This window comes from Micromys minutus (genome assembly GCF_963924665.1).
Source record: "Micromys minutus genome assembly, chromosome: X".
NCBI classification, from domain to species: Eukaryota; Metazoa; Chordata; class Mammalia; order Rodentia; family Muridae; genus Micromys; species Micromys minutus.
The window spans coordinates 112,762,363-112,777,154 of record NC_137970.1 but is presented as its reverse complement, the minus strand read 5'-3'; the positions used below and the strand labels follow the sequence as shown (position 1 = coordinate 112,777,154).

The 14,792-nt window shown below is 40.5% G+C and overlaps 1 pseudogene across 1 annotated transcript; it reads right to left on the bottom strand.

The window, feature by feature from the left end:
• Positions 1-9,968: 9,968 nt before the first annotated feature.
• LOC308414777 (fructose-bisphosphate aldolase A-like) lies at positions 9,969-11,055 on the bottom strand (annotated as a pseudogene). The gene has a single exon. The product of its transcript is annotated as a fructose-bisphosphate aldolase A-like (transcript).
• Positions 11,056-14,792: the final 3,737 nt, after the last annotated feature.

Below are 14,792 nucleotides of genomic sequence, written 5' to 3'. Positions count from 1 at the left end.
AGAACTCTGGCTCCCAATACCATTGATCTAATCAGTCAATTGCTCAGTCTCACAAGCACATACAAAATAGTTTTCAAAACTGCTATACCATCACCACTACGAGCAACAAAACAAGCAGGGAAGATTTAAGGTTCTTGGACAGTTCCCTTTCTCCTTAGAGGGAGGGGTCATGGTCAAAGGTTATTACTATTAGGCTTTGTTTTCTTCTGAGTTAGTTATGGGATCACGTTGGCAAATATCTCTTTCTATTTCTATTTATTTTTTTATTTTTGACATTGACCTATTTTTCCTTATCCTTAATTAGACTTCTGCTTTTGAAAATTGAATATTATTATTTACCCCTCAGAAGTTTTTCCTGTTATTCATCCTGCTCCTTTAATTGGATACGTATTCAAATAGTGTCAGGATTCCTTCTTCAGGAACACTCAAGGCTCTAGTCCTCTATGCTGTTTTAACTCCAAACAGTATTTGTCTCCTGTTTTTACAGATATTAATTACCAAACTACCATTTCAATTTCATTTTAATTATATTTAACTTATAACTTGCTCATGCTACATTTTTGACACAGTATAAAAAAGTGAGATTTAATTCAGTGACAATTACTGAAATTAACTTATGTTCTTCATTATGAATTTTGCCATGTAGCTAATGTGTGAGAGACACGACTTTTGGTTGAAAAAGAAACATATTTTTTATTAATCCAAAACAACAATTGACCTTAGCTATTTCAGATAAAACACTGTTTCTCTGACAAGACAGATAAGCAAACCCAGTGGCTACATAATGAACAGCATCCAATTACCATTGCACAATTCCCATGGAGGTCCTTCTGCTGTAGATGCTGAGTCCTGGAGGCTCATCCCCTACCACTGCTACCTCTGGCAAACAGGATACATCTACCACTAGCCTTGGTAGGTATCTGCATGGTACCTCTTTTTCCTCCCCAGAGTGATGCAGGAGTATTTGACTAAATCCAGGCAAGTAATTCTCCAGCTTCTATACTGGAAAGACTCAGCCATTTCAGACGAGATTTGTTCCCATACAGGCAAAGAAAGATCACAGGCACTGATTATGGTGGCATATGTGTTGGGAGAACAGGCTTATAATGAATTCTTTGAAAGACGGATCCAGTCTTCTAGATGTTCTTAATTTCCATCATTGTTTCTTGTGATGCTGTGCAGCCAGGTCATACTAGCCCACAGTGCCAAGTGTTAGCATCTCTTTCCAACTCTGTTTGGTGCTATACTCTCAGAAGCTTAATGCCCATCATAGTGGAAATGAGGTCTGTGATACGAGCCAAGCCCTTCCCCAGAGAGCCAGTTGTTAAACATTTACCTCTGCTTTCTATATGGCATGCCATGCTCATTATTGTATTACTTTAAACTTTAGTGTACCCTTAAGTATTCCACAGGGCACATGAATAATAAAACATATTACTATGTATTTGCTCTCATTCTTGAATTTTGCCCAAGGCCAAAGTTCATTGAAGAGCCTGCTAATTGCACAAGCTAAGTCCACTTTACCGTTTTCCATCTAGAAGAAAACATCATATATTAGCAGGGCATCCAAGGGAGTGTCACTGGGCATATTAAGTACACTCCAGAACAGGCACCATGCCCAAGAATAGGCCAATGCAAAACAGCCCCTCTCTCTCCTCCACCCTCCCCCCCCTTTCTGTAACTCTGTAAGTGTATGTATATGCACCTTTAGTTTTTATTTGTTTTTAGACATTTTTTTGTCATGTTGGGTTTTTCTTTGTTTTTGATTTTGAGACAGACAGAGGGGTGGGGGAGAAACATGAAGTCAGGTGTGTAGGCACATGGAGAGGATGTTGACAGAGTTGAGAGACATAAAGGATATATGAAGAATATTATCAAAATATATTGTAGGAAAACGACTTAAATAAAAAATGTTAGCAGAGTATACTGACGCCAGGAGTAAGTAGTCTAATCTTCAGTTTTTATTGTTAATGTGTCTACCTATTCAAGATCTAGCCACTGACCTTAAAACAAACACTGCAGAAGAATTTTAAAAGGCTTTTTAAAGCCCCCTGAAATAGAACTGACAGTCTGGAAGAAGAGTTTTCTTTTTTCCTTCTATTTTCTCCGTTTCTCTGCGTGGATCATGAACAAGATGGTTGTAGCTCAGGAAACCATGCTGTATTGTGAGGTTTACTAAGGAAAGAAATTATATCCTGACTGTCATGGCAACAAAAAGATAAAAGAAGCCTGAGAACCTCTGGAGTTGAATTGATGCTGAGAATCTAAGCAAGAGTTTTTGCATGCTAGGCAAGCACTCTCCCAACTGAGCTCCATCTTCAAATCACTTCAAAGTCTGGGTTTAATTAAGAATGTCAGTAGACAATCTCAAAAGTTACCATCTCAAAAAACAAAACAAAACAGTATCTCTCCAACACTCAAACTGAAGAATTGGGGTTTTGTTGTTGTTTTGGCTTGGTTTGTTTGTAAAGAGACAGATAGGCAACTCAGACGGTTCAGTGGGTTGTTAAGTTTCTGTCACCATAACTCTGGCATGGTAGTACAAAAACACACAGACTGTACAGAAAAGGACCAGAAGCTATGCTCTAATACCAGTTATGGACATTGAATATGGCTTTCAAGTTTCATGAAACCTTCTTCCTGTTATTTGTGCCAGCATCATGAAAATCAGCCCACGTGGTTGATCATAAAAGTTCAAGTAGCAAGCTGCATTCATGCTGGGGACAATAGGTCACTGACTCCTCTTCATAAATTTGGGTTCAACAAACTCAGAAGCCTTTATATCTCTCCTCTTCTCACCTAAATTGCATCACTAGGTCATAGACATTTGGAGAAAAAAAATCATATAAGTTTTCTTTCTGTTAACCTTCTGCTCAGGGTCACATTAGCCACAGCATTATTCTGACTGTTTTTTTTCCTCATAATTTCCTTTATGTTTATATTTCTTATTACTCTCCAGGCTTATGATTATGTTTTTACCTATGTATTTATTTTAATTAAAAAATAACTTTAGTTTTTGAGATAGAATTTTACTCAAAACCCATACTGGTCTGGGACTCACTATGTAGTCCAGACATGTCTATCTCATGGCAATTTTATGCTGCCACGGTGCCCTGAATGTTGTGATTATAAATATGAACTACCATGAATGCTGATGATTTAACTTTTAATGCAATCATAATGTAAACTAAACACACACACAGGAGGGGGAGGAGAGAGGATGGAGAAGGATGATGATGATGATATGGAGGAGTATGGCGAGCAAGAGGAGGAGGAAGAGGGAGAGGGATAAAGAGAAGGAGAAGGAGGATCAGGAGGAGGAAGATGAGAGGAGAAGGGGGAGGAGGGGGAGGAGGAGAAGAAGAAAAAAATTTAAGTGGTTATTTTTCCTTTCCTTGATAGTATGAAAAACTGAGATTACTGCATTTGTTAATTTTTCTCTGATCCTTCAGACAACTAATAAAACAGTTCTTTCCAAGAGGAGGAAAGCAGTTTGTCTCTATCATAGTACTGGCGATTTAAGACTTAAAATAGAAGACACATACTCATTCCTGCAAACCATAATGCTTAATGTAACCTGGTTGTTGCTTATACTTCAGTCAAAACTTCCTTTTAGGAGAGAGAACTGTAGTTCTTTGATTCTCTTAGCCTCCTAGCTTTACTATTCTGTGCTGAAGCCAACCAAGATACCTTAATGACCAATGCTGGGTTCTTCAAGTAACAAGGGGCATGTCTATGCACTTCACCAAAGTATATGCCAAACCATATTGCTCCACAGTTCCCCGTATCATATCTGTATAAATATGGAAAAATGATATCAAATATTAGCAAATATCAGTTTGTAGTCAACAGGATTTGCTGTCTCAACAGTGAAGGATTATAATGGGTTAAGCTGAATTCTATTCTTCACCTGTTTTTAGTAGAAGAGAATTAAGGTAAATCTATGGGAAAGCAGACATCATCGCTTCAGGCTAGGCCATATTACTGGGGTCATCATGAGTGCCACTGTCTGGTTTTCAGGCTACGAAATTCAGAAACTTGATTTGTATCGCATTCGCACAGAAGTGGTCAGGCTTCATGGAACTGATTCACACTAACCAAATTTACAGGGGACTAAATGGGAAGACAATTGATGGATTTACCCCTAGAAATGAAACTGCCAGCCAGCTACCACTCCTCTACCAGAACAAAGGATAGGGTGAAAAACAGACCAAAGCTCAAAGGATTTTGGAATAATCCAGACAAGGACTGTTAGGTGGATTTAAAAGACATACACCAAGCCATGTCCATCTGACAAGTCCTGCTTCTTGGACACATGGACAGACGTTCCTGATTAGTCCTAGGACTCGTTGATACTCATCAAAGACCTTTCTCTTATAGCCACTTTTGATGACAGTATCTTCTCTATAACTCTCCTCAATAAACTCTCTCTAATCTTATTCTGTTCTCTGAAGTTTTCTTTTCCCGTTTACTCTAAGACACAAGTCTCCCTTGAGGACATCCTCTCCCCTGTTGCCTTTCTAAATGAGGACTACTTCATTTTCTGACTTAGCGCTTCACGCTGCTACATCTGTGTCCTCCTTGTACATCATTCTCCACCATGTGATATCGCTGCAGTCTGCTTACTACCCCTTCAGTGAGGCTTTCCACTGACTCCTGATCCTCTATATACTTTAGCACTACACACACACACACACACACACACAAACACACACCTCCATTCTCTGTCATACCCCATCTATCTTAAGTCTTGGTGGCATCAGCAATACATGTAGATAATCCTTCCTGCATCTTAAATTATTCCCCAGTTCAACCACTAATTTCCAAAGTCACACTCACTACCGGAGACTTCATGTCACCTTCCTTCCAAGAGATAATGGAATCATCCTCTCCCAATACTACCCCTCTCTCAAGTCCAGTCAAAATCCTCACTATATTCTCTCTTTTTCAATGGCTTCCTGCCCAGGTTTCTCTGAACATGTGCCCCATTAGGATTTCTTTTCCACACAGCATCCAGAATTGATTCCTTTATGATCAAGTCATATCATGTGTCTGTTTTTAACTTTCCAGTTGTGTATTCTTATATCCCTCAATGCCAAAGTCTTTTCAGTGATGCTCCCTGTAATAGAGCTGCATTTAATTATTATTCTGGCCTCATTTACTCACTTTGAGCAACCCTGGCCTCTGTTTTTTTCTCCAGTGTGTTGGGAAATCTTACACACTGGGTTTAAACTAGTTTCTCCACCTATGACCGTCTTCCCTTATGCACCTCTGTGGCTCATTCTCTGACTTCTCTTAGGCATTGTATACATGAGCACATTATTAGAAATGGCTCCCAAAGCACCTAACATCCTCCATATCCTTCCCTATTTTGCATTTTATTTTATCCGTCTTATTTTCTTTATTTCATTTATTGAATTTCCTTATTTCATTTCATTCTGCAAGTTATTATTGCTAGCTAATTGTTTGGCTTATTATCTGTGTTTTCCTTACCCCACCCCCATTAAAGTGTCAGCTACTGAGGGGCAGGGGATTGCTTGATCTGTTTCTTCATTCTTCATCCCCAGGGCCTTGGAGAACACAAGACAGATAGCTAATAGGTGCATTAAGAAGAAGTAGAGAGAAAATAAAGAATGTTTAAAGTATAAAGGATCTTTGTATTTAGAGTTCTGTCCTTTTTGTCTCTATGGAAAAGTTTTAATCAATTTAGTTGACTGAATCAAGACTGTGTTTTGTCATAGAAATTATAAGATTTTTATCAGAGAAGTAGTTTTCTAAATACAACATTGTATTTTACATCTGGGTTCTGAAACACAGAAAAGTCATTAGTGAAAACCTTGACAAAATTTTAATGAAGTGTCATCTCATTAACAGTAGTATGAATACCAGTATTGTCTCTTGTGACAACTGTACAAGGGTAACATAAGATGCTAACATTAGGAAGAAATAGAAACTTTGTATATTATTTTTCACACATTCTGAAAATGTAAATCTTTTAAAAGGTGTGTGTGTGTGTGTGTGTTCGTGTGTGTGAACAATAGCCATCCAAGATATTCTGATCCTTATTCTCAGAACATAACATAATATGTTATGTTACATAGAAAAGAGAAAATAAGTTACAGTTACACTTAAGATTTTGAGTAAACTGGTCTTTGAATAGAGAAGATTTTATTCTGAGTTACCCGGATAGGTAAAATATAACTACAGAGAACTCCAAATATAGAAGCGGAAATGAGGGGTGTTATTTGACAATGAAAGAATTATTGAAGAATGCCATCCTGACTCATTTAAGGATGGCTGAAAGAGCCAACGCGTGCAGGAGCTAAACACTTTTGAGCAAGGCTAGGGGAGGATGGGCCTCAGTTGGGAGACACTTGCCTAGTATATGTGAAGCCCTGAGTCACATGCTCAGCCCTGCATAAAGCAAGACACACTGATGCTCACCCTGCAATCCCAAGCTAGAGGGCGAAAGCTGAAGATTCAGAGGTTCAAGTCACTTCTCAGCTACATACTGGCTTTGAGGCTAGTGAGGAATACACGAAAGCTTGTCTCAGAAACCCCACATTCCCTATGAAAATTTCAACCGAACATTTTCCCCCCTAGAGTTTCTAAAAGGGAGGAGCCATGCCAGAGCTGTAATCTGAGACCAGTGAGCCTTGGAAAATATAGAATTTGCAATATGATCAACTATGGCCAGAATTAGAGACTAAAGACGTAGTTTCTGGGGAGAGCTACATTTCAGAGAGACACGTTTTATTCCATTTTATGGAGAAAACTACTTACCCTCATACAGATGACTATCATGCAATTATGACCCACACCGACTTCTGATTATTCATCCTCATTATCAACCCGCTGCCTCCCTGATTAAAATCAGAGACAGCCATACAAAGCCTTATTTAACTCATATCATGGCAATACTAAGATATGTTTGTTGAGTTTTAAAACTAAGTTTTGAAAACCAAGATTGACCGTGGGGTCCCTTTTTAATACAGACATAAAAAATAATGCATTTTCAAAGCATGTATCCAAACACCTTTGTGATGCATGTTCATGGCTTCATTGTTGTGTTCTAAAACCAGCAAATGAAATGTCATATACTTCCATAGGTCATGTCTGTTTATCTTCGTGACTCATGCTTTAGGTAACTCGGTCATAATTAAAAGAAATAAGCAGATAGATGGAGACTTTTGTGGAGGAACTAACATTAATCTCGGGGCATTTTCCAAGCCTTTCAAGAGTGAGGGCAGCATTGGGTTCCGTGATGTCTAATTTGACTTCAAAGCTTTGGGATCCAGACACGTCAGTAGCTCTGCTCTTCCCTAGCCTTCATCAGGATTGTTTTCAGCTCACAAAAGAACATTGCCTTTGCTCAGAAACAACAACAAAATAGCCCCAAGCCTCAAAGCAAAGTTTCCTAATCCATTTTTCTTATTCTCTTTCTCCTGTTCTGTGTTTTTCTACCTCCACTTAGAATACAGGTATATGTATGCTTAGAGGTGACAAAGGACTCTTCCTCCATTTTTTTTTACTAAAAATGTCTCTTTGACATTGCTGTTTATACTCTATAGATGAGGAAAGCAAAGTTCAGACACGTGGGAGTACGACATAAATCTGAGAGAGTCCGATCCACATTCAGTGCTATGCCCAGCAACCTAGCTACTGAAGCCCCCAATAGAAAGCCACACTACTGGCATTCAGGCAGAGAAGAACTCAACAGAAAGAGATATTTTCTTCAAGGAGAAAATTCTGGAGAGAACATTGCTATTTGTGTTTCCATAGAAGTCAGAATTAAAAAAAAAAAAAAAAAACCAATGAATATGGGTCTACAGATGTACCAATCATTTATGTCTCTAAAGGACAGCAGATGAAGAAGGGTGAGAAAGTTAGGTGGATTAAACTCTCTGCATGCTTTCTGGAACTTTTGAAACAAGTATGGGTCATCACTCGGGTCCCCATGTTGGGACCAGCTATTCCTGCTCATGATTAAACTGTCTCATGTTTTCTGAGATACTTTAATTTAGATGACTCAAATTTATTCCACTTCCTTCCGTTACAGACTACTGTCCCATCTACATTTGTCCCTCCACCCACCCAATAAAACATCTTCCTGACAGAATTTAATCACCAGCTATCTGGCAACAGGAAGTACGGCATTCCTAGACTTTATTGCATATTGCAAACAAATGTCAACCTGTATCCCATGCTAATGTATTTTAGTAATGTTTGCTAACTTGACTAAGACTTCTTTTCTTTAAATTAATGGGGGCTTGTGACATTGGCGTCATACTATGATCTGCTTATAATTACCTTTACCAACTCTTTTCTCAAAGGCAAAAGATAGCACAGGGCTTAGAGATTATTATCTATTAATAATTTGTCTTTGGTGGAGACGATGGCTCAGTGGGTAACAGTGCTTGCTATACAAACGTAACTAGCTTTGTACAAATCCCCACCACCCACATCAAAAGCCTGTGACTATAACATTGTGAGAAGCAGAGACAGGGAGATCATTATGTCTTGTTGGCCACCAGAATAGCTCCAGACTCACTGAGAGACCTTGTCTCAAGGGAATATAGCAGAAAGGGATAGAGAAGGATGAAGGATAGAACTCTAGTGGGTTGGTCTAATGCTGCTTGTACTCAAGTGTTAAATTCTATACCCTGCAATCTGGTTGATTCAAGATGAGCAGAACTTCATGTAGACCAGCTTTTGTTTGTAAACCTTGCCCTTACCCAAGGTATCCTAGATTGATTAATAAAACTGCCTGCAACCTGGGCTGGGCAGAAGAAAGGGGAACAGAATCAAGGTTCCCAGGCTTGGGGTCCGAGGCAGAGTCTAGGAGAGCAGTGGGGAGGGAAAGGGAAGAAGTCATCATGGGGTAGGTGGATCTCCAGTGCATAGCCATGACAGCTGGCCTGCTAGAGTAGGAGAAGCCCAGATGGAATATGGCAAGAGATATATTGGGCTAGTGACAGGGAAGTAGACAAAATAATATAAAAGGTTGATATCTGCCCAGCTCTAGTGATTTAAGACATTATAAATATAAAGCTTTTTGTGTCCTTTATTTGGGGTCTATATAATCTAAGTAGAATGTTTAAAAAACCCAAATAATATTTACTACAACACCTGACATCCTCCTTTGGCCTCCAAGTGTGCACGCTCGCGCGCGCGCGCGCACACACACACACACACACACACACACACACACACACGAATACACTACACACAATTAAAATAATAACCTTAATGTTTATTTTAAATTTTATGTCACTATGCTCAAATTTATGGATTCATTTAGGAGATTATTTTCTCCTTGGTGATATGTATAGACACATTAAAAAACCCTCAAAGGATGGATTATTTCTGATTGCATTTTCTATGGGTAATTTATTCAACCATGGTGCAAAGATTCTCCATATCTCAGTCATGACGTGCTCTCCTCCCTCCTCTGCGCTCAGCTGTTTCCTCTTTTGTCCTAATCATTTTTTTCCATTGTCCAGCTGAAGTCCCACCCAACACTGAGAATTCTAGCCACCTGCATATTGCCCACATATTAACCACATGATTCATTAGCTATTTTCATATGAATGCTAATCTCTGTGCATGTAATAACATTTAAAAGGGATCATGAAAGGGGAAAAGATCTTAAGGAGAGATTGGTATGGAACAAAAGAGTATAATAGAATACATGTAACATTAATAAAACCAGAAAGTGGGTAGGATGAGGGCTGGCTGAAGATGAGAAGAAAGGTGGGAGAGAGAAGTGAGGAGAGCCCATAAGAACAAAGTAAGCAAAAAAATTCATAATAAAACCTAGCATTTTCTCCTCCGTTTAATACTTGTTTATTGGCACTGGAATAGAAGGGATGACAGAATTAGCATTTACAGACAACACAGAACATTAGTCACCAGGGCAGCAGGAGTGATGGGCAAGAGCCTGGAGGCCCCTCTTAGATCAGCTCTGGTTAGTAGGCATGGTTAGAGATGAAGAGAAATTCACTGGATGTGGCTTCAGACTAGCCACTTGGGGTATAGTTACCTTGACAGGGCTCTCTTGATGTCTTCCTCCTGGGTGGCCTTCAGGTTCTTCTTCTTCCCACCCCAGGCCCTTAGAGCAGAGAGAGGCTTGCAGGGACCAGCCATAAGAAAAGTCAAGGCCCATGGCTTCAGTTGGGGACACTCATTGATAGTGTTGAGGTTGATGGATGCCTCTTCCTCATCCTGCCCTCCAGACAGAAAAGTGACCCCACAGACAGTAGGGGGCACTGTGTGACAAAGTGCTGTGACAGTTACCATAGCAATCTCCTCATTGGAAAATTTCTGGGTGCAAGCATAGCCAGGGGTGACCATGTTAGGCTTCAGCAATGTACTTTCCAGATAGACATGGTGGCCACTCAGAGCCTTGGACACAGCTGCCAGTTCCTTCTCAGTTACCTACTGGCAGCGCTTCAAGTCATAATCCCCATCTGGGAGAATTTCAGGCTCCACAATGGGCACAATGCCATTCTGTTGGCAGAGGATGGCAGAACGGGCCAGAACATTGGCATTTTCAGTGATGGCAAGGGGCAAGGGAGTATGCTCCTCAATCTTTAGCACTCAACACCACTTTAAAAAGTCCATTCCATCGTTCTTATACTGGGAACAACATTCAGATAGCCCATCCAGCTCTTGGGTAGTGGTCTCGCCATTGGTACCTGCCAGGGGCATCATGCCCATATCTGTCTTAATGCCCACAACACCACCCTTGGGCTTGATAATTTGGAGGAATGGACCGTCCATCATCTGCCTTCTGGTACAGTGTCTATTGGAAGCAGAAAGAGGATCACCCCCCACCCCCACTGCCCAATGCAGGATTCACACAGTCAGCAGCAGCTGCTGGCAGAAGAGCCTGTTCTCCATTGTTCTCTGTCCCAATGAACTGCAGATGCTTACCAATGCCCCCAGTGAACTCATCTGCCCCTAGGATGGTCTTGCCCAGAGCACAGTTTGGTGGGCCATGTCAGACAGCACCTTATTCTGCTCCGAGGTCAGTGCTGGGTATGGGTATGGCATGGTGCCAGTGGCAGCACTTTCCTGGCACAGGACAGGGTAGATTTGTCAGGTACAAAGGTTGGGTGGGCGAAGGAACTAAGGAGCAAATGAGGCTAGGTTCACCAGAACCTCGTACTGCTGAGCATTACAAGAGAACACAGCCTATTCAGCCAGGGTGAGGAGTGAAAGCCATACTTTTATATACTAATTTTTAATACTTGAATTTTTAGAAAAGGACTACATTAGTTGTCACTACTTTGGGCTTTGAGAATTTATAAACACGTGGAACACAGCAGTATAAAACCAATAAGCAAACACAAAAACACCTGTGAGTACTGCCATCAACAAACCTTCTTCCTGCTTATTGATCAGGATAGAATTCAGCTATGAATATTGGTTTCAGAGCTATGATGGCCAGTTTTATGTATCAGCTTGGCAGACAACCATGTTGTACCATAAAGCATTAGATGCTGTTCCTATTGTGCATACACGTGACTAATATCTACAGTTAATTGAATTTAAGAACATTACTGTCAATCAACACATTTGGGCCTTATCTAGTTAATTGAAAGGCCTTATCAGCTAAATTGAATTTTTTCATAAGGAAGAATAAATTTTATGTCTGTCCAAAGGTTTCCATTTTCTGCCCTTCCTTATGAATTGCCCTATAGATTTTAGAGTTTCATACTTCCACAATCATGTAAACCAACTCAGATGTTTGTGGTGTGTGTGTGTATGTGTGTGTGTACGTGTTACACTCAACAAACATTAAAAGAAACACTAAAGAAGGGATGCTTACTATTTGTAGATTGTCCTGAAGCTGTTTGTACTTTAATGTTAATTCCACTACACCAAGAAGGGCTGGCTAGTCACATGACTCCAACTGAACCTTCCCATTTTAATTAGTAAAATAAAGGAAAGCCAGTGACTGGGCGGGGCGAGGGAATTAGAGAGGGCTGAGAGGTCAGAAGAAGGTCAAAGGACAGAGGTTAGAGGTCGAGGCAACATGGAGCTTCCCAAGGACCAGCTGGACCAGGTGGGATTTATTGGTGTTAAAAAGCTATGAAAATTGGGGGTTTTACAGGTCTAATATCTTATATAGAAGGGCAGGCTGTATCTTTGTCTATTTGATGCAATCTTATTGTGTAGAGGGTTTGTGGATTGAGAGTTGAGTATGTAAACCTGTATGAAAAGCTATCGTGCAGCCTCAACCTGGACTCCTAAGATCTCTCAGACACTGGTTCACCAACCAGGCAGCACACACCAGCTGATATGAGCCCCCCCCCCAGCACATATACAGCAGAGGGCTGCTGGGTCTGGGCTCAGTCAGAGAAGATGCACCTAACCCTCAAGAGACTGGAGGCCCAGGGAGTTTAGAGGTCTGGTAGGGTGGGTGGGCTGGGAATATCCTCTTGGAGGCAGGGGATTGGAGAGGAGGTAAGGGATGTGAAATGGTCAGAGGGTGAACTGGGAAGTGAATAAAATCTGGAGTGTAAAAATAAAAGAAAAATGAATAATAAAAAGGGGGGAATGAAGGGATGCTTAGACAGGCATTGGTATGGATCTGTAATTCCAATATTTTGAAGGCCAGAGCAGGAAGATCTCCATAGTTCAAGGTCAGCCCAAGTTACATACTGAGACATTGTCTGAAAACCACAAAGCAACATTTCTGAAGATATCATTTACTTTGCTTATAAAGACATAGAGAAATCAAGATGAAACTGAGCTGGAAGCTGCTTCCTTGGAGCTGTGATTACCTACTGCACAACACTTGGACAGACTGGGCTCATCAACATATGTTCATGGAGAGGGGTGTGGGGGTATAGGGGAGGGGGGCTTCTTTCTCTTCTTGAGAATTTATATATGGTTAATGGCTGGTTGAGAAGGGGCAGACATTTTCTTGGGTGCTGTATCCCCTGGTAGGCTGCCCATGCTCCAGCAATGGTAATTAAACTCATTCGGTTTGCAAAGAATAAACCATGAAAATAGACCAGGAACTAGTTGGGAGACGGGGAATCCACAGGCAAGGGAAGGGCACAAGAGAGGGTGAATATGACGAAAATGTATTATATATGTGTGGGGAGACATGGCAAACCTATTGTTTTGAATAATTTATGCTAATAAAATAGTAATAGAAAGTATAGAACAAAATTAGAAGAAAGAATATTTGAAGCATGCACACTGACAAGGGAAGGCAAAAGGAAGAAAGATGCAGGAATTGTGGAGCCATGTTGAAAAGGTTAATTTACATTGAGTATAGTGAGGGCATAAATACAGTATATAGTACTTAAAGGAGCAAGTTTAAGTCATCTGGATATGCATTCTGTACCTGTTGACATTCTTAAATACTGTAATTAGAAAGAATTTGTTTGTCTTAAAAATTCTCTTTGGGCTTACTGGCAAAAGATGGTTTATATTAAACAAAAGCCCAAGTTAGAAGAAACTTGGAACTCATTCTATGCTTTGTAAGCTAAATAAATGACTTTGCTCTTTATTCTAACACAAAGGATATACCATGAAGTATTTCATGCAGTGGTACACTGTGGTCAGATTTGTGTTTCAAAATAGTCCCACTGGTTGCCAGATGGATACCAAACTTAAGGGAGTTTAAAATGGAACTGGAGAGACCAGTTAGGAAACTTGCAGTGATCAAAGCCAAGTGAGAGAGCAGGCTGGTCCAAGTCTAGGGTTGTGACACAGCAACTCTAGAGATGAATGGGTCTCTGCCTATGGGTTAAGGATGGAAGGGTGGTTGAGATTTTCTGAGGTGCTTGATTTGAGGCTCAGGAGTGGGATGGTTCAATGATGACTGCTGGGTGTTGGGCTCAGGAAACAAGATAGATGGAAGTGTCATCAGCTGAGACACAGAAGGCTGGACTTGAGCCATGGATGGTTGAAGAGGAGAGTGGAGAGAGAAATGGAGGAGCACGAGTTCCTTTAAGATTATTTTATTGAAATGTCTGGGAACCGTGGAACCGGAGATGTCAAGCTGGCAGCTAGATACATAGGTCCAAATTGCAAAATGTTGTTCTGATCTGAAGATACAAGGCTGTGAGTCATCTTCCTATGAGTGGTAATTGAAGCAGAGGCTGCAAATGAAATCACCGGAGGAGACAGTGTGGAGTGAGAAGGGATGAGGACTGAAAGATTGAGCACAGAGGAGTTGCAATATTTAATGGTGAGGCAAGTGGACCTGCTCTAAATGTAAGTTCAATAAATGTTCATTGAACTACTTTATAAAAAAAATGGCTCAATGAACCTGTTGTTGTTGCCTGGGCCTGTAGAGTTCCCAAGTGCATGTTCTTTAATACTGCAATGGATTCTTGAACTATCTCCTATCCTGTTGGCATTCCTCCAGTCTTCCCCATTAAGGGCTGGGAGATTGCTGCCAAGTGGTATTCAGCTTTATTCAAGCTGGACCTGTTTCTTCCCTGTTTACTTCTGCAGCCCAGAATTAATCCACACAGGCTAGTTTACTCATTCACTTTCTGGCTCGTGAGATTATTTATCTAGGTTCTTGAAGTCGGGATTTTAACTAACACTAGCTTTTTAAAAGGTATACATTTTGTAAAACGTGCATGGGCACTATCTATAAACACCTTGATTACAGCACTTTGGCATGATGAAATACTCATTAAGTGACTGCTATCCCTCTAGCACTGTAGGGAATAGTGGGCAGAAAACATGATGTGTACTACGGAGGAACTTTCAATCTATTTAAGGAGACAAGGGTGATGCTAACAACAGAAGTAAAGGAA